This window comes from Abramis brama (genome assembly GCF_963993115.1).
Source record: "Abramis brama genome assembly, chromosome: 6".
NCBI classification, from domain to species: Eukaryota; Metazoa; Chordata; class Actinopteri; order Cypriniformes; family Leuciscidae; genus Abramis; species Abramis brama.
In genome coordinates this window covers 45952249-45977627 of record NC_139968.1, presented here as the reverse complement: position 1 = coordinate 45977627, position 25379 = coordinate 45952249, and the positions used below count along the sequence as shown (strand labels likewise).

Sequence of the window (25379 nt, the reverse complement as noted above, 5' to 3'; positions counted from 1 at the left end):
TATTTTTGTTTACACTTTTCACTCTTGCTTTAAGAGTGTGAAACTTTTATAATGAATATGCAAATATGGTTAAGTGAAGCATCTGATTGGCTGATAAAGTAATGGTCCCGCCTCCCGGTCACTGGGAGGTCACTGGTCACTGACACGCATGGGTATACCTCTTCCCGTCATGGCAATCTGTCGCGCTGGTCGTGTTTGACCATTTGTTTTTCGGACGTAGCAACAGTAACTAAGGGAAGCGGGGCTCGGCGAAAGGCTAATTGTAATTGAAGTGTAAATATAGTTGGCTAATGCCAGTTTTGATGCCGCTTCTGTGTCAACTCTGCACTGCAAGGATGGATTTTAATTTACTGATTTATTTTGACATTGGTACTGTGTTATTCTAATATAATTTAATTTGAATGTTAGAATTTGACATAAAAGGTGATGCATAGCTCTAAATACGTTTAGAAACAATGTCCATATATAGGTGAAAATGCCCCTGGAAATCAATTTAAGGTGGCAAATATTACCCCTTAATAAAAATGTTAATTTCGGTCACTACTGTGAACTGACCACTGCATAGATTATAAAAAATATGAATATCTTCGTGAGTCTGCTGTCAACAACAGGCCTAAACCAGCCGGGGTACCAGTACAAAAACACAATCAGTAAAATATCATCTAATTATTATCAACAAAACTTTGAAAATATCGAGACATATTTTTGTCAATATTGCGCACCCCTAATGTACGGTATTCATTTCGATTTCTTCAGGTCTTAAAAAGGTCTTAAAAAGCCTTAAATTTGACTTTAAAAATTGTGCCGATACCCTGTCATTGAATCTTTGACTCAACCGATTCATTCAAAATGCTGAATCATTTATTAATGAAACATGGCTGAGTGTTCCTGTGAGATGGTTCTGCTGTGATCTTTGTTTGGAACTATTTTCGCTGCTGAAACAGAACAAAAACAGTCATTGCGTCTAAAATGAAAGTGACTTAATTTTAACTAACTGTTTATTGGACTGTTAAGAAATCTAGGCCTTCAGTGGTGTCTTACCTGAATTAATCCACCTCTTAAGTAAGTAAGTAAGTAAGTAAAATTTATTTATACAGCGCCTTTCACAGACTAGGTCACAAAGCGCTTTACAATAGACAATAAAACATAATAAAAAACAATACAGATACAAAACAGATACAATTTCAATATATAAAAGAACAAAGATTACCCAAAAGCTAACCTGAACAAATGAGTCTTCACTTGTCCCCTAAAACTGTCCACATTCTCAGCAAACCTAATACTGGTTGGCAAAGCATTCCATAGTCTGGGTGCCATAGCGGCAAAGGCTCTATCCCCACCTGTCTTTAAACGAGTGCGTGGCATAGATAGCAGATTTTGGTTATTTGACCTGAGAGACCGGAGAGGGGTATGAAGATGAATTATGTCAGCAAGATAAGCAGGGGCCTGACCATGTAAAGCCCTATAGGTTATGGTTAAAATTTTGAACTGTATCCTGTAAATTACAGGAAGCCAGTGAAGAGAACAGAGTATCGGGGTGATATGGGTATGCCTATTTGATCTAGTGAGTAACCTAGCAGCAGAATTTTGAATAGATTGCAGTCGATGAAGAACAGATTTGTTAAGTGAGAAGAAAAGTGAGTTACAGTAATCAATACGAGATGAAATGAAAGCATGAATGAGCATCTCCAGTTCTGAGTGAGAGACCACAGACCTCAATTTACTAATATTACGTAAGTCGAAAAAACATGATTTGGTCAGTGATTTGACGTGATTCTCGAAAGATAGAGAATTATCAAATGTCACCCCAAGGTTCCTTAAACTAGGCCGAACCGCAGATGACAAAGGTCCAAGGTTCTGCATGATCAGAGGGATAGCGCTGTCTGGCGCTACAATTAAAACCTCCGTCTTATCTGGGTTCAGCTGCAAAAAACTTTCAGCCATCCAGCTGTTTATTCTGTGCATTTTGCCAGAATGTAAAATGAAGCTGAATGTCATCTGCGTACAAGTGAAAAGAAATGTTAAAATCACGAATAATCTGACCCAAAGGCAACAAGTATAAAATAAACAATATTGGACCCAACACTGAACCCTGTGGGACACCACAAAACAGGGGTGATGATGCAGAGTGGGAATCACCAATATAGACATCAAAACTTCTATCTGAGAGATATGAGGTAAACCAATCTTAATACCATCATAATGACTCCAAGGCTATAGAAACCATCAATATTATACAAAAACACAGTATAACAGGGCATTGCATCACACAGACTCTTTATAAATGTTGTGAAATTGCAGTTTAAGACAGTCACCGTAAAACATGATGATGTATACAGCTGACCCCTTCTCTCACACAGATTTTTTTGAAGGATATCAATGAGCGGGTCTTTTGCCTTCAGAATCAGTCATACATACATTACAGTCAGTTCTGTTTTTCTCCGGGACAGATTGAATAGTGTTTCGTGACTCTGCGTTAAGTTTGATAACCTGAATAAGCCTGAATAAATGAATTTATTCACCGGGAGGTTTGAAACTGCTGGGGGTTAAATATTAATTTGTGGATAGAAAAACGATTAAATCTACAGGAATATGTTTTAGTTTATGCGGTTTGCATCAGATGTGGTTAACTAGCTCAGACTACCAGTAATAGCGCTCTGACCATCCAATCAAAGGACGTGAAAATGCTGACCTTATTGTACGCCTGCTAGATGGCCCCGTTATAGTCAAATCGAAATCTGATTGGCTGATTAAATCTGATTATCTGATTGGTTAAAGCAACAGTTTCATTGCCATTTATTTTACAGGCACATCTTGGATCTCGCACTATTGATTCTGAAGGCCTCAAGGCAGATTTTGGCTTTGACCCTGGCAACACATGATGGCTGAAACAAGAGAAAAGCTATGAAATTAAGAGAATAAACTACTGGTAATAATTTAATACTCATTCATGAAAAAAATAACATAATTAAAGCGCATGTCAGTGATTCTGATAGTGTTTAGGCCAGCAGAGAAGGCAACGCTGGCCCTGATGGCCCACCACTGCTAACTGTAGATTCATGTCTATACTATACTAATCTGCCCAGCCAAAAAAAGTTGCTGTTTGGATTTACATTGGCAAATACTTAAGAGTCTATAGCCCCTTTCACACAGCGCAATGATCCCGGCAAATTGCTGGGAAATTGCCAGAACGCCTTGTGTGTGAACGCAAACACGACCCGGGATATGCGCTTTAATTATGTTATTTTTTTCATGAATGAGTATTAAATTATTACCAGTAGTCCATTCTCTTAAAGTGCGTACTCTCTGATTCCGGAAAATCACTGGCAGTGTGAATGAACCAAAATATAACGAACCCAGGTCAAATCTCGGGTCACTTTATCCGTGTATTTTCCGGAATCTCTGTGTGAAAGGGGCTTATGACTGGATCATTATCGCAGTGATTATTATGTTTCTAGCATTTATATGTTTGGCAGCAGTTCTTCTAACCCTAACTGATGGAGTGTGTAGCTTTTTATTTCTTAAACAACCATGTAGGAAGAAACATCATGGCCATATTCCAGGATGATAATGTCAAGATTAATCAGGCTCAGATTGTGAAAGAATGGTTGGGAGGGAGCATGAAAAATAATTTTCACCTCTGAGTTCAGACCTTAAACACATTGAGAGTCATTGCCATGTGCTGGAGGAGACTTTACAGAGTGCTGGACTCTTGCATTGTAAATACAAGATCTTGACCAAAAATTGATGCACCTTATGATGGAAATAAATGTTGTATGTTATTTTCATCAAGGGTTACATCAATTTTGGACATTTTTTACTCCGCATGAGTAGCTTGTTTTGTGAGGCGAAACTTTTAAACTTTTTTTTTTTACAGACAGAACAGTTATTGAAAAATCTGTAGGTATTGTATGACTGTGTAGAGCAGATGATTGAGTGAAGCTCTTCCCACATGCAGTGCAGTGATACGGTTTCTCTCCAGTGTGGATCCTCTCGTGTGTTTTCAGGGATCCTGACTCACTGAATCTCTTGTCGCAGTGTGAACACTTGTAAGGTTTCTCTCCAGTGACTCCACTTTTATTACAGCTGAAGTTTTGAAAAAGCACCAGAGAATTCACACTGGTGCTTTTTCAAAACTTCAGCTGTAATAAAAGTCTTCTTCTTCTACTGAATTTAGTAGTAGGACGTTGCTAGTCATCCAGTTTTTTATATCAGCTATGCATTTCCGTTAATTTTATGAATTGGTAAGTTTCGTGAGGGTGTGAAGAAATATACAGCTGAGTATCATCAGCATAACAGTGAAAGCTAATTCCATGCTTCCTAATGATATCTTCCAAGGGTAGCATGTACAGAGTGTGTGTGTGTGTGTGTGTGTGTGTGTGTGTGTGTGTGTGAGTGAGTGTGTGTAGCATGTACAGAGTGAACAGCAGCGGTCCTAGTACTGAGCCTTGTGGTACGCCATACTGAACTTGTGATCGATGAGACATCTCTTCATTTACTGCTACAAACTGATAACGGTCAGATAAGTATGATTTAAACCATGCTAATGCAATTCCACTAATGCCAACATAATTTTCAAGTCTATTTAAAAGAATGTTGTGGTCAATGGTGTCAAATGCAGCACTAAGATCGAGTAACACTAATAGCGAGATACAACCACGATCGGATGATAAGAGCAAATCATTTGTGACTCTAATGAGAGCTGTCTCAGTACTATGGTACAGTCTAAATCCGGACTGGAAATCCTCGCAGATATCATTTCTTTCTAAAAAGGAACATAGTTGTGAAGATACTGCCTTTTCTAGTATCTTTGAGATAATTGACTAATTCTGTAGGATCAAGTTGTGGTTTAACGAGCGGTTTAATCATAGCCAGCTTTAATGTTTTTGGTACGTATCCTAATGACAAAGATGAATTAATGGTATTAAGAAGAGGATCTATGACCTCTGGAAGCATCTCTTTCAGTAGCTTAGTCAGTATAGGGTCTAACATACATGTTGTAGGTTTAGATGATTTAATGAGTTTAGTAAATTCTTCCTCTCCTATAGCAACGAATGAATCAAATTTTTCCTCAGGGAGACTACAATGCACTGCCTGATGCGATACTGTAGTAGACGGTTGCATAGTTATAATTTTCTCCCTGATATTATTAATCTTGTTAGTAAAGAAGTTCATAAAGTCATTACTGCTGTGTTGCTTGGAAAAGAAAATTTTTTCGTTAGTTTAGCCACTATTATAAATAAATACCTAGGGTTTTGTTTATTTCCTTCTAATAGGTTTGACAAATAAGCAGATCTAGCAGCTTTTAAAGCCTCTCTGTAAGCAATTGAACTCTCTTTCCATGAAATGCGAAATAACTCTAGTTTTGTTTTCTTTAGCTCCATTTTTCAGGCTGTTCTCTTAAGGGCCCGAGTGTGCTCGTTGTACCACGGCGTTGGACTATTTTCTTTAATCTTCTTAAAGCGCAACGGAGCAACTGTGTCTTAAGCAGGGCTGTAGTACTCGAGTCCGGTCTTGGACTCGAGTCCGGACTCGAGACCGCTTTTCTATGGTCTCGGACTTGTCTCGGACTCGCTGGTATTCGGACTCGGACTTGTCTCGGTCTCGGCCACTGGTCTTGCCAAATATGGCTTTTGGTCTCGACCGAGTCCAGGTTTCTTTATGATGTTCCCAGTAATCACACATACGTCGCCGCGATATTAAAATAATTGTATTATTGGAGGGAAAGTGAAACACTGGCCACCTAATAACTATGGGCATTTCGGCTCTTTTTCGTGAGCCGGCTCGTTTCACTCAGCTCACTGAAAGAGCCGGCTCTTTTGACTCACAAACGGCTCTTTAAAAAATAAATGTTTAAATAAACTCGCTGAAAGTCCACCGCTAGTGCAACGTGAATATTCATATTTTTAATTGTTCATAACACCCCGAAAACTAGCCTGCTTGCCTTGCACATCTAATTAATGGGCAAAGTTTTCCGACTTTTTTTCTTACCTTTCTGTCTTTGCCTCCACGAGTGGTAGGCGCAATGACTGGCTGTTTTAAAATATAGCTAATATCGAAACAAAATAACCCAGCTCATAACTTGCAGGTTTGCTTATTGGCTAACTTTTTTCATTTGATTGCTTCAGCCGCCACCCGCCCGAATTTAATTAAAATATTATTTTTCGTCACGTCATCCGCCCGATCCGCGGTTTATCCGCATCTCTTGTGTGTGTGTGTGTGTGTGTCTGTGAGTTGTCTCGGTCGGTCCTCCCTCATGCAGTTTAATTGGTTGACAACGCGTGTATGATTGACAGGAACAGAATGTAAGGCTGATCAGACAGTCGAAACGAATGTGTAGTGCTCCTTTAGGCCTGTATAATTATAATTTTGTTGTTGTTCTTTGAATTAGTCAATTATTTTAAATAAAATTAAAATTATTCATTATTACATAATTATTTAATTTCTATAGGCTAGCCTATATTTTTTAGCAGACTTTTTTTTCCCTGTCCTGGACTCGGTCTTGACTCGGACTCGAACCTTTTTGGACTCGGTCTTGACTCGGACTCGAACCTCTTTGGACTCGGTCTTGACTTGGACTCGACTAGTCCTGGTCTTGGACTTGTCTTGGACTCGACAAAGGTGGTCTTGACTACAGCCCTAGTCTTAAGTGCTGGAAAAGAGAGAGTTAAAAGTTTCTGTCGCAATATCAAGTATTAAACCAACAATAGGACAACAATATACAAGTGCTGTGACCATTCCCAGTTTCGTCTATGTGACCAGCCCACACAGCCTTCTGGCAAGTGATTTGACTCTTAAGTCTGGAACACACCAAGCTGACACCGACGAACTAGCGCTGATGAAAGCCGAGTGTGTTGTCGCCTCGCGTCGGGGTAAAAAGCTGCACTTGAACACACCGAGAGAACTACAGCCGATTGTCAGCTAGCATGCGCATTCTGCGCCTGCGTGTAAATGAGACAACTGTCTATTTCTGCAGATATATTCATCTATATTCATCATTCAAAAAGGGAAACCGACGCTGCAGAGGGACGTGCACAGGGGGGTTGCTCAGGTTGCCCGTCCAAGGGGAAAAATAAATAAATAAATAAATAAATTGTACAATGGATGCAGAATTTCACGTAGGCCTAGATAAAAAAAAAAGAAAATCGCAAAGCCTCATTCACTTCCATTCGGGCACCGAAAGTGAAAGTCAGTAGGGGAAGGGCAAACTCTGTTTACGTGGCTGCAGCGCTGCACGCGACCGGTGTAGCGGTCGATTCTGTTCTCTACCGGAATTCCTGTTCCCTTTACGCAATCATACTACAAATCATGCGTAGTTGCCCAGTTACCATACGTACCATCAGAACTGAATACGACCAAGAAGCACAACTGAATGTACGGGAAGCCAAAAGGTAAAAAAAGGATTGTATTTTTTCCTGAAATGTAAGCGTTTATTTTATTTTATTTTTATTAGAAGTGAGTTTTTCCCCATCTGTCAATTCAATCCAGATTATTTCTTTTCAAATAAAAAAAAACAACAAAAAAAAAACCAATAAACAATAATATGAGGAACTCTTTTTCTCATGTGTATTTTAGTGACATTTAACATATTGTTAATACATTTTGTATACTGTTTACAAAGTTGTATATCATAAACCTGTCATCTCTGACATTTTGCAATCTTTATAAATAATAACAAGACCATAAGAGGCATTGAGTTTGGACATAAACACGGTCAGATAAGGCAATTTGTATGGGCAAAATTCAACTGAATATATTCAGACATAATACAAAAACTATGAACAAGTGCAAGATTAATTCACTTCACAGAAATATTACTGGAGTGTGAGAACCATTTTATTATGTTGCAGTGTAGCAAGACAATTAAAGGTCAGAGCAACTTTTTTTTAGGTCAGAGCAACTGCCCCTCCTGTGCACGTCCCTGACGCTGCAGATACACAAACCGTAAAACAAAGCAGTGCGTGCTTACCGTTTTGAATATCAATCCTGCTAAACACTTTCTTTATTCCACTCCTCTCGTGTTAATATTGAAATATTTGCCAAGGAACTGTTAGATTTTGGTGTATTTGGCCGAGCAGTGTTTTGGGTGGCTCGCCAATGTATTAGATTTCTCCAATACATCAAATAAGTAAGCTTGACCAGAGTTCTTGTGGGGAGAAGAATTTATTGAAGGTTTGTCGTGTAGCAGTCCGTCAGCAGCGATGTTAGCATGTCGCCCTTCAACAATCTTAACCCAAAGTTCTGTGTCTTGAGACAGAACTTTATACATGAAGAGACAGCCTATGGGCTACAAACAATAGAAACCTGTTAGGACCTCCCACAGGAGATCGGTCTAACTTGCTAATCCACTCTGAGCAATGCTGATTCTTTTTATTCATTCACACCAATCAGTTTCTATGGGCCATACATCTGAATGGGGCATTCATCTGTATGGGGCATTTGGCACACACCTTTGCAGACACAGACAGAGTTGATTAAATCTAATGCACAGTAACCATGTAAATGCATCTTACTAAAGTTAACTGAAAATACACATAATCTTTCAGAACACTCAGGTAAGATGACATAACATTAGAACGGTCTTCTATCTGTACCGTTTTGACTTTGCTCGCTGTTTTGCTATTATTCTCGTGCACCGACTCGTTCACTAAGCTGAACAGCCAATCAGAGTTCTCTTTTTCACTGACGGCCCGACGCCGATTCAATAAGTCGAATCGGCCGAAAAAAAGCAGACGAAGACCAATTTCAGCCAATTTACATACCGAGGAAACTTAGTCGGTCGACGCACAAAAACTGCCCGACAGCCGACCGTCGGCTTGGTGTGTTCCAGGCTTTAGATATCCTTTTCTTTATTTTCTGGTTAAGACAAGCTAATAGGAAAGAGAGGTGGCATCGCACTTGAAAGTGAACTGAAGATAAGCTACTTAATGTGAGTTTTTGTATGTCTGTGTAGAGCAGATGAACGAGTGAAGCTCTTCCCACATGCAGTGCAGTGATACGGTTTCTCTCCAGTGTGGATCCTCTCATGTTTTGTTAGGGATCCTGACTCACTGAATCTCTTGTCGCAGTGTGAACACTTGTAAGGTTTCTCTCCAGTGTGGATCCTCTCGTGTTTTTTCAGGGTTCCTGAGTCACTGAATCTCTTGTCGCAGTGTGAACACTTGTAAGGTTTCTCTCCAGTGTGAATTCTCTGGTGCTGTTTCAACTCTTTAGCTGTGATAAAAGTCTTCTCACACTCAAAGCACATGTGATTTCTTACACCAGTGTGTATTTTCTGATGTTCTTTTAAACTCTGCAGAAGTGAAAAACTCTTTCCACACACAGAACATGAATGTGGTTTCTCCTGTGAATGAACTGTCATGTGTCTCCTCAGGGCTGAAGCCCTCAAAAATGTTTTGCCACATTGATCACATTCGTGCAGTTTCTCTCCAGTGTGGATGTTCATGTGTTCCTGAAGGTGTCCTTGATGTCTAAAACTCTTCCCACACTGATCACATGTGAACGGTTTCTCTCCAGTGTGGATCTTCATGTGTTCCTGAAGGTGTCCTTGTTGTGTAAAACTCTTCCCACACTGATCACATGTGAACGGTTTCTCTCCAGTGTGGATCTTCATGTGTTCCTGAAGGTGTCCTTGATGTCTAAAACTCTTCCCACACTGATCACATGAGAACGGTTTCTCTCCAGTGTGGATGATCATGTGTGTCTTAAGGTTTCCATTACGTGTGAAACTCTTCCCACACTGATCACATGAGAACGGTTTCTCTCCAGTGTGGATCCTCATGTGAACCTTCAGACTATGTTTGTATGTGAAACTCTTTCCACACTGAGTGCAAGTGAAAGATTTCTGAGATCTTTGATGTTTTTCCTCTTCATTCACTTCTTCATTCTCATCCATCAGGCCTGAAATTAAAGTTAAATAAGTGCTCAGTAAATCAATAAAAGAAAAATTATGCAGTGAAAAACACTAGATCACAAGTGGACGTGCTAAACACTGGTGTAAACAGGGTCTAAAACAATTTGAGCTTGTCCACTTTTGACCACTTCCAGAGGTAGTCGAAAACACGTTCAAGCGGATTGCTTTGGTAGTGTAGACACTCATGTGGTCGAGTGTGTTCAAACAGACACAAATGCGTAAACATTATAACACCCTTTATATTGAAAGCTCGTACATTTACCTGCCCATAGACCGTCCCCTCAAAGAAACAGAACAAAAGTGGATAATAGAGATGGATAGTGATCCAACTGACCAAAACGCATCTTAAAACCTGGAGCTTATTTCATGTAAACAGGATTAGACTGCGGCTTCATAAGCGGAGCTGATACGGGAAGTCCAGCGCAGCGCGATAGTGCACTTTCTGAGATATATCATTTTTCTCGTGACTCGTGAGTTTGTCGTTTACATTATTAATTTGTTATTTTTGACTTGTCGGAGTCGGGCTTTAACTACAGCACAAACTGTTTGCATTGCCCTAAGATTATCTGCGAGTGGCTCTTTTCTTTACACTATTGGAGATGCGGAGAACTTGATGGAAAGTGCTGTCTGTCGTGTCATTCGGAGTTTACCTGCCGCTTTTAGGCTTAAAAAACAGTTTTAGGTTTGTTTTTGGGGCATTTCCGAGCCACTTAAAGCAGCACTCAGTAGCTACGGGATTTCTTCGCTGTATTCTCGCTTTTTGCTCGCAGGGTTCTCTCTAGAGCTCCCCCCACAGCTTCGGAATAGATATTTGACAACACTGTTGTAAAAACTTGTTGGCGATTCTCAGACACCAGAGGCTAGTAGATCAACGACATCAAAGCAGATGGGACATTCTTTAAAACGTCTTCTTCATTCGGGTTCGGACAGCGTGAGGGAGCGCAATAATGACAGCATTTTAGCAGATTTCTTTTGGCCGTAAAGTAATTGTTTACATCGCGAGACTTCCTGACGCGGCGGCCGGCGGCCCGCTGACTCAAAGTTGCAAGTGCGTATTTTCCGCTCACGGGCACCAGTGGGGTGCGAAACGACCACCATTCAACCCGAAATAAGTAATATAACCATTCCAATGACTCCAAAGCAGTTCAGTTAAGGTAAAAAAAGTTACTTAGTTCACCTTTAATAAAGTATGTTAACATAAAGATAAGACATAGATTTTTGGTACACATCATGTTTAAGGTGTCTAGTATTGATATATGCATTTACAATTACTCAACTTTGTTTAATGTGGTCATAGAACTCACAAACATGTCAACGGCAACAATAGTGACCGGTGGGATAACCCATTGTATCTACATGCTAATACACATAGGCTAACTATTCTACCTTACTTTCTGCTGCTACCTAACTTTCTACCTAATTTTACACACAGACACACACACACACATACACACACACGCACGCACAAGTGGTCTAGGAAGAAAAGCTGAAAAAAAAACCCCCCATCAAAATGTCCTAAATTGCCAAGACACTATCCCGTGGCCTCGAGACACTATCCCGTGGCCTCGAGACACTATCCCGTGACCTCGAGACACTATCCCGTGGCCTCCAGACATTATCCCGTGGCCTCGAGACACTATCCCGTGGCCTCCAGACACTATCCCGTGGCCTCCAGACACTATCCCGTGGCCTCCAGACACTATCCCGTGGCCTCGAGACACTATCCCGTGGCCTCGAGACACTATCCCGTGGCCTCCAGACACTATCCCGTGGCCTCCAGACACTATCCCGTGACCTCCAGACACTATCCCGAGGCCTCGAGACACTATCCCGTGGCCTCGAGACACTATCCCGTGGCCTGGAGACACTATCCCGTGGCCTGGAGACACTATCCCGTGGCCTCGAGAGACTATCCCGTGGCCTCGAGAGACTATCCCGTGGCCTCGAGAGACTATCCCGTGGCCTCGAGACACTATCCCGAGACCTCCAGACACTATCCCGTGGCCTCCAGACACTATCCCGAGGCCTCCAGACACTATCCCGTGGCCTCAAGACAGTATCCCGTGGCCTCTAGAAAGTATCCCGTGGCCTCGTGACACTATCCCGTGGCCTCGAGACACTATCCCGTGACCTCGAGACACTATCCCGTGACCTCCAGACACTATCCCGTGACCTCGAGACACTATCCCGTGGCCTCCAGACACTATACCGTGGCCTCCAGACACTATCCCGAGGCCTCCAGACACTATTCCGAGGCCTCCAGACACTATCCCGTGGCCTCAAGACAGTATCCCGTGGCCTCTAGACACTATCCCGTGGCCTTGTGACACTATCCCGTGGCCTCGAGACACTATCCCGTGACCTCGAGACACTATCCCGTGGCCTCGAGACACTATCCCGTGACCTCGAGACACTATCCCGTGGCCTCCAGAGACTATCCCGTGGCCTCGAGACACTATCCCGTGGCCTCGAGCAACTATACTGTGGCCTCAAAACACTATCCCCAGGCTTCCAGACACTATCCCGTGGCCTCTAGACACTATCCCGTGGCCTTGTGACACTATCCCGTGGCCTCGAGACACTATCCCGTGACCTCGAGACACTATCCCGTGGCCTCGAGACACTATCCCGTGGCCTCGAGCAACTATACTGTGGCCTCAAAACACTATCCCCAGGCTTCCAGACACTATCCCGTGTCCTCCAGACACTATCCCGTGGCCTCCATACACTATCCCGTGGCCTCCAGACACTATCCCGTGTCCTCCAGACACTATCCCGTGGCCTCCAGACACTATCCCGAGGCCTCCAGACACTATCCCGTGGCCTCCAGACACTATCCCGTGGCCTCCAGACACTATCCCGTGGCCTCCAGACAGTATCCCGTGGCCTCGAGACAGTATCCCGTGGCCTCGAGACAGTATCCCGTGGCCTCTAGATAGTATCCCGTGGCCTCTAGATACTATCCAGTGGCCTCAAGATACTATCCCGTGGCCTCAAGATAGTATCTTAAGGATTTTATAAGGATTTTATACACTCTTATACACACACACACACACAAACACAAACACACACAAACACAAACAAACACACACACACACAAACACACACACACACAAACACACACACACACAAACACACACACACAAACACACACACACACACACACACACACACACACACACACAAACACACTGCACAGGTCAAATAGACCTATATTCAGTCTGTCCAATGGTTGATACAACACAGTATCCCACCGGTCACAATTGTGACCGATCATAAAACACACTTTTTCACACACTTTTCCATGAAAATTAAAAAAAAATATGATTGATTGTTTCAAAGGGATACTAATGACACATGATTTGGATATTTTTGTGTCTGAGAAAAATTTGGGATTAAATGGGTTAAGACCCAATGCTGTAAAGCAGTTTTTTTTAAAGCAGTTTTTTTTTCTAGGCTATCATAATTTTTATGAAGATCATGCAATCATGACCATGCCGGTATGTGTCACTCAGGCTTCACTAACGTGATTGGTACCATAGACTATAGGCTGACCATAGACTGCCATCAAGGCCTCAATGAAGGGGATTATGTGAACAGAAAGGGGGTTCACAATGTAAATGTGCTGCCCAGTTACTATTGTGATTCTTAATATTCCAGATTAGTAATATTATATCAAACAAACAAAAGGCAGTTGACTAAAATCTTCCATTTCACAAATGTGAACGCAAAATGGCCAGGATCTGTGCATGACTTAAGGATTTTCAGAGATTCACATTTATGCACATTATTTGAAAGTGGTAAGGAAAGTTCCACAATTAAATATCAAGCTCACTGTATTACACACACTTATGCTGATCCTAACAGAACTGCATTTTTTCATAGGTGATTATGACATGTTCCTGCCTGCAGACAGGTGTTTTATGACCCCATTCCCTGACCCAAACCAGTTACAATGCAGCATAGCCAGGAAAAGGACACACAATGAAATGAACTTTGGCTAAAGGGAAGATTTCAGTGTCTGAAAAGTTGAAATGACTATACGGCCTTAATTTAATGCAGCAAAAATTATTTTACAGTGTAGGCTACTAAGATCTTCTTTTTTTTCAGCCTTTTTCTTGGTTGCTTTTATAAACAGAACATCATTTATTTAACAGTGCCTTTTATAAAAGAGACTATAATATAACTAAAAAGTACCATTATGTAGAATATTTTTGTACTTCACTTTTATTTGTTCCCATGTTCTAGTGTGGTGACTCTGACATTACAATGAACAAAGTAATTATGCAATTATTAAAATACAAAAATATAGGCTAATAAGTGATAGAAACATCTAACATGGCCACTTCTAACGGATTTAAATTGTCTGCTACTTTTTGCCAGCCCTCTCTCCTGGCTTTTGCAGACTTTGAGGTGTTCCCTGGCGTTTTGATTAAACATTAAAATTCAGAATAAACTTCGACTATTAGTTCTTGCTCTGCTGAGGAGAAAAACTGAGCGCGCTCTTCGGCCACGCTGAGCAGCCAATAGCAGCGTTGCTGATCAATGTTTCTACGATCCATACATATCCCCTTTTAACCAGCGCATGAACGCGCAATTATCTCAGATAACTCAATCCAGCGATACTAATCATATCCGGCAAGTGTGTTCGAAGAACCTAATCAGATCATGATTAGCACGATGATATCATCTTGGATGTGTCATTTGATCTCAGATGTTTTAAACAACGTATGAAGAACAGGCCCCAGCTGTAGACAAAGCCTCACAATCTTCTTTAATCCTTTTGAACATGTGATTGAAACCAAATGTGAGACATTTAAACTGACCAATCAGCAGATTACAGCTTTCCCACATCGTACTGAAGGTGTGACATTTAGCAAACCTCAGATGTACACACACATCTTGGCCGACAGACCTTTATCACTATCAGCACTTCTTTACGGATCACTAATGGCCCTTGTGGTAAGAAAGAGGGGGTTGGAGCAGGAAAGCAAACGTCTTTGTTCATTTGCAACCCTAAAGAACGCAAAAACAATGACATATAGTTTTTCCATCACCATGTCCCTTTAGGGGCTCTGAGTAAATCACATTTTTGAAGTGAGAACTATTAAATATTTGATAAACTATGCAACTACCTAAAATATTAAGATTTTAAAAATACGCAATAATGCTATAAGTTTAACACTCCCTGTTTTTACACAAACTACACCACGTGTAGCAAAGTCTATTTATTTGATCATTGTGTTTAAATGCTGGCGTTTTAGCAAGATAATAACAATATTTTGGAATGTGCAAAAACTGTATTAAGACATATCCATAATTATGATAACATGGTTGCAGTAATTGTGAACCAGATGTAAAATAAACAGAAAAAAAAATGCTCAGAAAATACTTATATTGACTTACAGATAACAAACATCCTTGTTAAAAAATTTTTTTGCACCCGGTTCATATTATTTGCTGCTTTAATTATAATTCACAACTAGATTTTTCCTACTATAACAGAGCTAAATCTGATGAACTGCTTTATAACCTTAATGTTCTTCAGCCTCACTAATGAAGAATCAGGAATAAACACCAACCTCTTTGTTCTTCAGTGTGTTTCATTCTGCAGTGTTCTGGATCTCTCATGTTCTCACTGTCCTTCAATAAACTCTGTCTTTGCAGATTTCAGCTCTTCCTGATGGTTTGATGCTCGTCTTCACTTGTAGCTGATGGGAATATTCCAGCATTTAGTGGTGAATTGCAGTGGGAGGAGCTTCACTGAAGGAGGAGGAGCTTCACTGAAGGAGGAGGAGCTTTACTGAAGGAGGAGGAGAAGATCTGACAAAATCAAGAAGAAATCACTTACTGAGTAAAAAAAAAAAAATAGTCCATCCACTTTAAGTATTTATTACGGAGCCCCTGAGGGGACCTTTGCAAAAAAAAAAAAAAAATAATACGGAAACTATTGCGTGCGCACGAGAAACTCATGCGTTACAATTTCCGGTTTGTGTTCAATTTGCGTCACTGCCATCTATATAAGAAAACAAGAGCATGGATGTGGATGCACATGAATTAATCGAAATCTATTTTAAATTAGGACTTCAATATAAAGACATATATAAGATAAGATATAATATAAGATAAAGGCCCACTACCCCATCACAACTTTTCTGACATGTTTTGTAAACATAATAAACATTATAAAATACATTAAAATCAGCACATTTACTCAAAGGCTAAATTTTGTTGTTGTTTTGAAGTGTCTTTTTTAGCAAGCAAGGTGCTACTAAAGACAAGACTTAGAGACATATTTTAGTCATAATTCAAATATTTGTATTAACTTTTAATAAACTTTGTATGTGTATTGATAAAAAAATAAAAATAAACAAGTAATAATCTTCTGCTACTGAGATGAAGGAATTTTTTTTTTTTAAGAAGTTCACAAGATTGCTATTTATCTTGTTCCGTCATCAGCTCTTCCTCAGTTCCGCACTGCAGAATAAAATAGTCAATGAAAAATAAGTAACCACTTACAATAATTAAAAAAAAAATACATAGTAGCCTATAAAAATAGCCCATTGTGCCTTTTATTACAAACAACCTTTAGCCTATTTTAAATGCCAAGCCTAAACAAATTTATTTGAATCGAAACTGAAAATATAGGCTACCGCAAAGTTGGGTTCGCGCATCTTTCGTTCAAAGTTTAATACTGAACACTGTTAATAATAATTTAATAATGAACCGGCTGCGATGTCAAGTTAATGCCAGAAGTGAACCGATGTTGTTAAAGCGCGATGCGCCGGCGCCATCACTTGGATTTGTTCCTCAGTTGGGGAAATAACTTAATACTTTATTGTTTCATACTCTGTCATTCGACACAGAAAAATGTATATTTTTATTTGTGTACATTCAGAATGACTACAAAATGTCATGCCTTTGAAAAAGAAAGAAAACAACATGATGCGGACGTGCAGAACTTTATCCAAGAGCTGTTGTAAAGCCTATAAACAATCTGTTACAGTAATTTCCTATTATCTATGCAAAATCTGCTTGCAACCATATTGTTAAAAGCGCTATATAAATGAAGGCGACTTGACTAGAAATCGAACAATTCAAGCTGTTTATTTAATTTTCTACCTCAGAATGAAAAACGTTTTAGAAATATTGTTTATAAAACGAAAAAGGAACTCTTTTTTTAAATTTTCTACTTTAAATATTAAATAAAAAAACGAAAGATACACTGATTCAATTACACTACTAATTGCAGTCTGGATAAAAAAATTCAAACCTTTATCTAAAATTTATTTAATATTTAATATTTTATATAAATTTAAAACATAGGCTACTGTCTTTTTCAGACTTTCTTCGATGAACACAAAAATCTTTTGCAGAATGTTCATTGAACAATCATCAGCTTTCTTTGTCATCATTTGCTTTCATATTTTTCATACAATGGTTGTAATGGTTGTATACAATATTTTCACTTTCTTGTTAACTATCCCTTTAATATTTTGTACTTTATGTTAATATTTTGTTTCCCCATGTTGGCAATGTAATACATACATAAATTATATATACATCATCCAAACCGGAAATTGTAACGCGTGCGCACGCAAAAGTCCGTATTATTATTTTTTTTTGCAAAGGTCCCCTCAGGGGCTCCGTAATTTAAAATTTAAAAATTAAGAATAAAAAAAAAAAAAGATTAAACCATATAAAAACATATTTGCAGATTTGCAAATATAATAGAAATATGAAACATGGTTCATCACAGATTATTGAAATAAAAGCCATTATAAAACTTGCCTATATCCTGCAGATGTCACAATAGCTGATCGTGTCGTTTGCTCAAATCTGTGGACAATAAAATGAGCTTAATGTGTCAATTTACAGATCTGAAGACATCAGCATAATGAATGAGGAGAAAACAGGATCTATTGACATGAAATAAAGAGGCTTTTCAGCTGCTCTGATTATAGTGATGAGCCATAGACTATCAATACTCATTCAACATGCCATTCAGGATCAGCAGATCATCTCACTTTATTATAAGTATTTGCTGCTAGAAACAGATTGTTTGAGTCAGAATATCTGCTGAAAGACTATTAAAATGCTTTAAAATGTCTATTATTTCTCAAATGACACAGAAAACATAGTAATAATATAAAGACAGACACTATGACACCCATCTTTATCAACCATTGTAATTTGTCTATATGAATCTAAATATAGTTTGATTTTCTAACAACAAAGTAGTTCGCTAACATATTACTGATTTGTATGTGAAGAGAAACCAAATCATGAAGACTGTATTTTAGTTTGCAGACACATGAATCGCGCAATGTTTTACTCTTCAGTTAATTCTTAGCAGTGTTCTTGCGAGTAATTCTCAGAGGCTTGATAAAAACGGGCCCAGACCTTTATCACTATCAGCACTTCTACCTTTACCCAGGGCTCGACATTAACGCTTGTCCGGGACAAGTGGATCTTTTGAAGGACAAGTAAAAGAGAATTTTACTTGCCCGACCTGACAAGTAGCCTGATTAAAACGTCAATGACAACAACAACAAAACTAACTAAGGAATCACTAAACGAGAGAATTCTGATTTTACTACATTTATTGTAAGTTGTGATCAATAGTGGTTGGATAGTAAATGTATTACTGACGGTTACAATGTTAAGCAACCTCACGCGCCGAGTGCTGTTTCCCGAATACCATCACGATTGAAAATATGACATTGATTTCATACAACAGTTCAATAAACAGTTAAAATTAAGTCCCTTAGTGGAACCATTCCCCTTGGCAACAACTTCTCCCTTCTTATAACACCAGTGACATCCATGTTCCCCATTAAATTGTTTTATATTTTGGACAGTGCAGTGAGCAACACACAGACAAGATTAAACACATGAACATTCAAGCTTTGTGCATTACTGTTAGACATTCCTGCTCCAGCTGAATGCATTTATCGACAAATGGCTGCATAAAATAATTCATTTTGGGCTTAGATGCACCAAACCACTAACCAGCCAGCAGCACATCTGCTTCTCATGACGGGGAAGCCCGTCGATTATGATTTGGATTGGCCAAATGTGAAAGTGAGACGCTTTAAAAATGGGGATACCAACAACAGTCCAAGTAAGTGAAAGGTTCAACTGGTCTGGATCATTTAGAGGATCTACAGCTTTATACAAGGCACCATCAAATATATCTTGAACAGCTTTTGGCCCTGGTCCATTTGTAATCCAACGTTGCTCTAAATGTTGAATCTAACATCTTTTCTTCCAATTGTTTTCTAATTGCCAGCAGCCATATCACCCTGTAGCCCAAGACTGGTTGCCCACTGAAGCTAAGCAGGGCTGAGCCTGGTCAGTACCTGGATGGGAGACCTCCTGAGAAAAACCAGGTTGCTGCTGGAAGAGGCGTTAGCGAGGCCAGTAGGGGGCGCTCACCCTGTGGTCTGTGTAGGTCCTAATGCCCCAGTGTAGTGACGGTGACACTATACTGTCAAAAGAGCACCATCCTTCGGATGAGACGTTAAACCGAGGTCCTGACTCTCTGTGGTCATTAAAAATCCCGGGATGTCCTTCGAAAAAGAGTAGGGGTGTAACCCCGGCATCCTGGCCAAATTTGCCCCTTGGCCCCTGTCGATCATGGCTCCTAATCATCCTCATACACTGATTGGCTTCATCACTGTCTCCTCTCCACCAGTAAGCTGGTGTGTGGTGGGCATTCTGGCGCAATATGGCTGCCATCGCATATCACAAATTTCTTCTAGAAACAATCTCTGTTGTATTATTTTCATGTCAACACTGTGAAGCTGCTTTGATACAATCTGTATTGTAAAAACAAACGCTATATTAATAAAGGTGATTTGACTTGACTACTAAGCCAATAAAATGGCGTCCACTATCCAGTGAGACAACCTTTGCTTGGAGAGAGCCTTTCTCTTCAGCTTCCCACCATAACAGACAAAGAGCTGGTCTGAGGTCCTGAAACACTGCGTTCTGTCTACATAAGCACAGAGGGCGCATACTGGACAGAGCAGTGCCAAGGCTGGTTCTGCCTCCTCCGAGGGCAGCGCTTGCATGTTCACCACCTGATCCCTGAAAGGAGTGGTAGGAACCTTGGGCATGTATTCAGGCTGGGGTCTCAAGATAACGTGAGAGTTAGCCGGCCCGAATTCCAGGCACGCTTTTTCAACTGAAAATGCCTGCAGGTCCCCTACCCTCTTGATGGAGGCCAAAGCGACCAGGAGCGCTGTCTTCATAGACAGGAACTTAAGCTCCACTGATCACGATGGCTCAAAGGGAGCTCCCTGCAGGGCTGATAAGACCACTGCGAGGTCCCAAGAGGGTATAAGAGGAGAGCTAGAGTCCCATTTCTCCCCCCTTAAAACTTCCACTTGGTTTTGAGTGCCCTCGAAAGTAAAGTCCCCTCAACGAGGGAAGTGGAGTTGAAGATCTTTCCCTATGAAATGGGACACCACTATATGCAAATTAGCGCGGCAAACCTCACTACGTCACGCGCAGCGTCGACGTGTCTACTATTACTACTATTTTCATTCAGAAAATTTAGACGCTCCCACTTTAAGACCGAATGCAGATCTAATAATACACATTTTCTCCCAACTATTCCACAACTAACTCCCATTTAAGACATAAACTGTGTTAAAGTGAATCTCCAAACCGGTCATTTAGCCATATTTTTGTCTGTATTTGATCGTTTAGATGCGCACATGAAACCCAAAGTTTAGTTTGCTTGTCTAGTTGCAGTCCGTTTCCGAACGCGCGCCGCCATGGGAACAGGGTCAACGTACGTCTCTTGCGCGGATCATTGTACTTATAATAGCTCTTTTTACAATCAAACACCTCCCGCAATTTATAATCAGCAGACACTGCATTTGACAACAATCGCTGATTGTGCTCAGTGTTGTTTGGGTTTAACATTAGGGAAAAGTGACAGCGTGCTGTTAAGAAAAAGATGAAGCACTAGACGAACGCGGCTAGTTTTAAATAGTTTTACCTCACATCTTCTTTTTATAATCCTTGGAAGCCAAAATCGAAAATAAAATTAGATGAACTACTCAGATCAGATGTATATTTGATGGGCAGACTCTCTCGAAGCACTCGGCAGATATCATCAACATCATATAGATAGCTTCGTGAAATATTTTCTAACATTAGTGTTCAAAACTTAACAGTCCTTTGGATGTGCATCAAACTAACATATTCCAACATATTTAGAAATTTTAACATGCTTATTTGCGAAAATATATCTACAATTTAATTGTTCCTTTCCAGCGGTGTCCGCCATCTTGTTTAAAAAAATTTACCGGCTTGCTGAGTCCGCAAGGTATCCTGGGTAATTTCATCTTCCACTTCGTTTTAAGCCTGCATCGGACCTCACTATGTTTTGAGGGTTGATTTTAAGGGGAGAATAGCACTCCCCCTTGCTCTTTAGAGTATTGGGACACCCTACCCCTACACGAGAACATGCAAAAACAAGGGTTAGGGCAGAAATCTAGGGTAAGGGGAGGTATTGGGACAGGCCCTTAGTCTTCTCGCCCCCCTCAGGAACCTGATGACTGGGTCATGCTGTCCCACCGTTTTTGACTCCACAAGGTCGTGGTGCGCAGAGATCGCAGCCACGTAAACCTTCAGGGTGGAAGGAGACAGCCTTCGTTCTAACCGTTCTTGAGGAAGGAGAGCACAGACCCGACTGTGCATTTTCTGGGGTCTTCTCTGCGAGAACACCAAGAGACGAAGAGGTTCCACTTCAACGCAGTCTGCGCAGACATGCAGTCATAGGTGTGTCTCGTGGACAGGGCCCTAGCAGAATTGATGGTAGCCACCACCTGAGGTGGTAGGGTACTCAAACCTGACGCGTCCCGTCCAGGACCCACACATGCAGGTTCCACAGATCGGGACGTGGGTGCCAGAGGGTGTCCCGTCTCTGAGGGATTGGCTAGGAAGGGTCTGTCACGATGAGCACCAGTTCGGAGAACCAAGTCCGGGTGGGCCAATAAGGCGCAACCAAAAGGAATGTTGTTGGTATCCCCATTTTTAAGCGTCTCCCTTCCACATTTGGCCAATCCAAATCACAATCGACGGGCTTCCCCCAGACATAAGAAGCAGATGTGCTGCTGGCTGGTTAGTGGTTTGGGGCTTCTAAGCCCAAAATGAATTATTTTATGCCATTTGTCGATAAATGCATTCAGCTAGAGCAGGAATGTCTATCAGTAATGCACAAAGCTTGAGTGTTCGTGTGTTTAATCTTGTCTGTGTGTTGCTCACGGCACTGTCCAAAATATAAAACAATTTAATGGGGAACCTGGATGTCACTGGTGTTATAAGAAGGGAGAAGTTGTTGCCAAGGGGAATGGTTCCTCTAAGTGACTTAATTTTAACTGTTTATTGAACTGTTGTATGAAATCAATGTCATATTTTCAATCGTGAAGGTATTCGGGAAACAGCACTCGGCGCGTGAGGTTGCTTAACAGTATCATATGTTAAAAATATAAAAGATTTTATAGGCAGTGTGTTGTTCACGGAGTTTCTTTGTGCGAGCTGCGCTCATTCATCCTCCCTGATTTTGCACAGGACCTGTGCAAGAAGGATCACAGGGGGAAACGCATATTTGCAGAGGCTTCTGACTCCATAGGAGGAGATGGCGGGCGAGTTGCGACATACGGCGGGATTGTAGACCACCTTGTTGGTTGATATACACTACTGTCGCCGTGTTGTCTGAACGGACTACTACGTGTTGGTCCTTGAGCAACGCCTAGAAACAGTGCAGAGCCAAGCATACAAGCATACCCGAAGGCCCAAACGGGCGCCGTGCCGGAGCACCATGTCCCTGTGTTCGCAAACCTGGTCTCGAGAGTGAACTAGGATCAGCCAGTCGTCGAGATAGCTCAGGATGCGAACCCCGTGTTGCCGGAGTGGCACAAGGGCTGCCTCGACGACTTTCGTGAAGATGCGAGATACAGATTAAAGCCTATATATATACTCTAGTAACTAACTCTACAAACATTTGTAAACCAGTGATAGATGGGCCTCTTAACCTTTACGCTGAGGAGAAAATCCAATGCAACTTTGAAGGGACCAAGAGAAACATGATTATGTATTTCTACTCAGCATGACTTTTAGATGTAACTAAAGTAAAATTATCAAATTATTTATTCTTGATGCAAGAAGGAGGAGCAGACAATAAAAATGGACAATAAAAGTTTAATACTTGGTGCAGAAAATACAAAAAGAAGTCAAATTGGAAGCAAATCAGACAGATCTCTCTCTTTATTGACTAACAAGATAGCAAAGCATCTCAATCAGCCTCTTCTTCAGCTTCCTGAGCAAGTACAGTTAGTAAAAAAAAAACAGTTGTACTTTTAAACATATACATTATATTAAGCAACATTAATATGCGATATTGCTCTTTGGGAAGGAACTTTATCTTCGAGTTGATGTGAATCTCACAGTAGAAACTGCTGTTCTTAAAGATAAACTATTTAATGTGACAAATTTTGACAATGTTTTGTTTATACTTTCGATCGTTGTGGCCAGGGCTGTAGAGTTATAGAATCGCTCCCCCGAGAAAATTTTGATTTCTCTGATTTACATATGTGCATTTCAAGACATATGAAGGCTAAACAATGTAATAGCTTAGTAATAGCTTTAAATAGTAATAGCTTTAAAATCATGTCAGTGGGCAGTAGATTGTTTGTCAATATCTGCTCTCTCTTCATCTCCATCACTTTCTTTTTCTCTCAGTCTCTTTACTATGGTCTGTCTCTTCCTAGGGGTGGGCGATATAGCCTCAAAATTATATCACGATATTTCAAGAATATTTGCGATAATGATATTTATGACGATATAGAAAATATATACAAAGTAATAAAGATACAAATAAAGAGAAACGTTTTTGGGTAGGTCTATTCAGAAACTACAGAAACTGAATTTGTATATAAAATAACACTGATAGTCCTGAGTCCTGACTAAATTAAATACATAGGCTATTCATTCTGATTCCTTACAATGAAAGCTATCTTTTGCTGTTTTGACGTCAACATTAATGACAGACACATATGGCTGCTGTCACTTTTAGAGCTAGTGCCCGGATCCATTACTGTTTTCATTATACTGTCTGTCACACTGTCACACGGGTTTTATGCTTATTTCAGACATAACCGACTGTTTATATACTAACCATGACCGGAATTTTTACACAATTTTGCGTGTTTTTTTCCCGTTAAAGCGATATAATCCGCGAAAAAGAACTTTTCTTACTCGCGAGATTTGTGAGATGGCTTTACTGTATGTATGCACGCAAGGTAAAAATTCTCTCAGAGAGCGCGCGAGAGTACTGAATAGTTTAAAATCGCAAATGTTTAAACTGATAAGACTTAAAGGGATAGTTCACTTTGAAATTAATTTTTTATATGTTTTAGCTTACCTCAAGGGCATCCAAGATGTAGGTGTCTTCGTTTCCGCAGTAGTTTCAATTTTGATATTTTTAGGTCAAACCATTCTTGTCTGTCAGTCATATAATGCAGGTCTGTGGTCACTGTCTCAAAACACAAGCACAGAGTCCAAATTAAAACAATTCCCCATCGTCCAAATGAAACAATTCCCCATCATAAGTACACATTGATGGCCTAAGACACGAAACGAGCGGTTTGTGTGAGAAAACGAACAGTATTTATATCGTTTTTAGCTCTTGAAAACAGCACACGTCCAAATGGTCTGACGGCGTGGGCGGGTATAGATGTATACTTAGATGTCGCCTTGGTTACTGCAGTTCATTGGAACGAAACCGTAGCAAAGCGACATCTAGTGTATATATCTATGCGGGTATAGATGTATACACTAGATGTCGCCTTCGCTACTGCAGTTCATTGGAACGAAACCGTAGCCAAGGCGACATCTATGTATACATCTATACCCGCCCGCGCCGTCAGACCATTTGGACGTGTGCTGTTTTCAAGAGCTAAAAACGATATAAATACTGTTCGTTTTCTCACACAAACCGCTCGTTTCGTGTCTTAGGCCATCAATGTGTACTTATGATGGGGAATTGTTTCATTTGGACGATGGGGAATTGTTTTAATTTGGACTCTGTGCTTGTGTTTTGAGACAGTGACCACAGACCTGCATTATATGACTGACAGACAAGAATGGTTTGACCTAAAAATATCAAAATTGAAACTACTGCGGAAACGAAGACACCTACATCTTGGATGCCCTTGAGGTAAGCTAAAACATATCAAAAAATAATTTCAAAGTGAACTATCCCTTTAAAAAATGATAAACTTTAGTTACGATGCAAGTGACAAAAGACAATTCCGTCATGTCCTGACTGCTAAACACAAGAGTGTGGTATCGACGCTTGACTTGTGCAACCCATTTTGAGAGCGAGAGAGAGAAGACGCGGCACCGCTGAACACTCACGTGGTTGGTAAAATTGCGTCTTGGAGAAAGT

At 40.5% G+C, this 25379-nt stretch overlaps 1 long non-coding RNA gene across 1 annotated transcript in view; it reads right to left on the bottom strand.

Moving 5' to 3' along the window:
- Positions 1-7933: 7933 nt before the first annotated feature.
- Positions 7934-25379, bottom strand: part of LOC311085329 — a 29014-nt gene continuing 11568 nt past the window's right edge. Inside the window, exons 4-7 of the long non-coding RNA XR_014606792.1 lie at positions 17705-17752; positions 15496-15736; positions 9739-9900; positions 7934-9571 (exon numbers count right to left, since the gene is read on the bottom strand). This is a non-coding gene — a long non-coding RNA (uncharacterized lncRNA). The remainder of the gene's footprint in view (positions 9572-9738; positions 9901-15495; positions 15737-17704; positions 17753-25379) is intronic.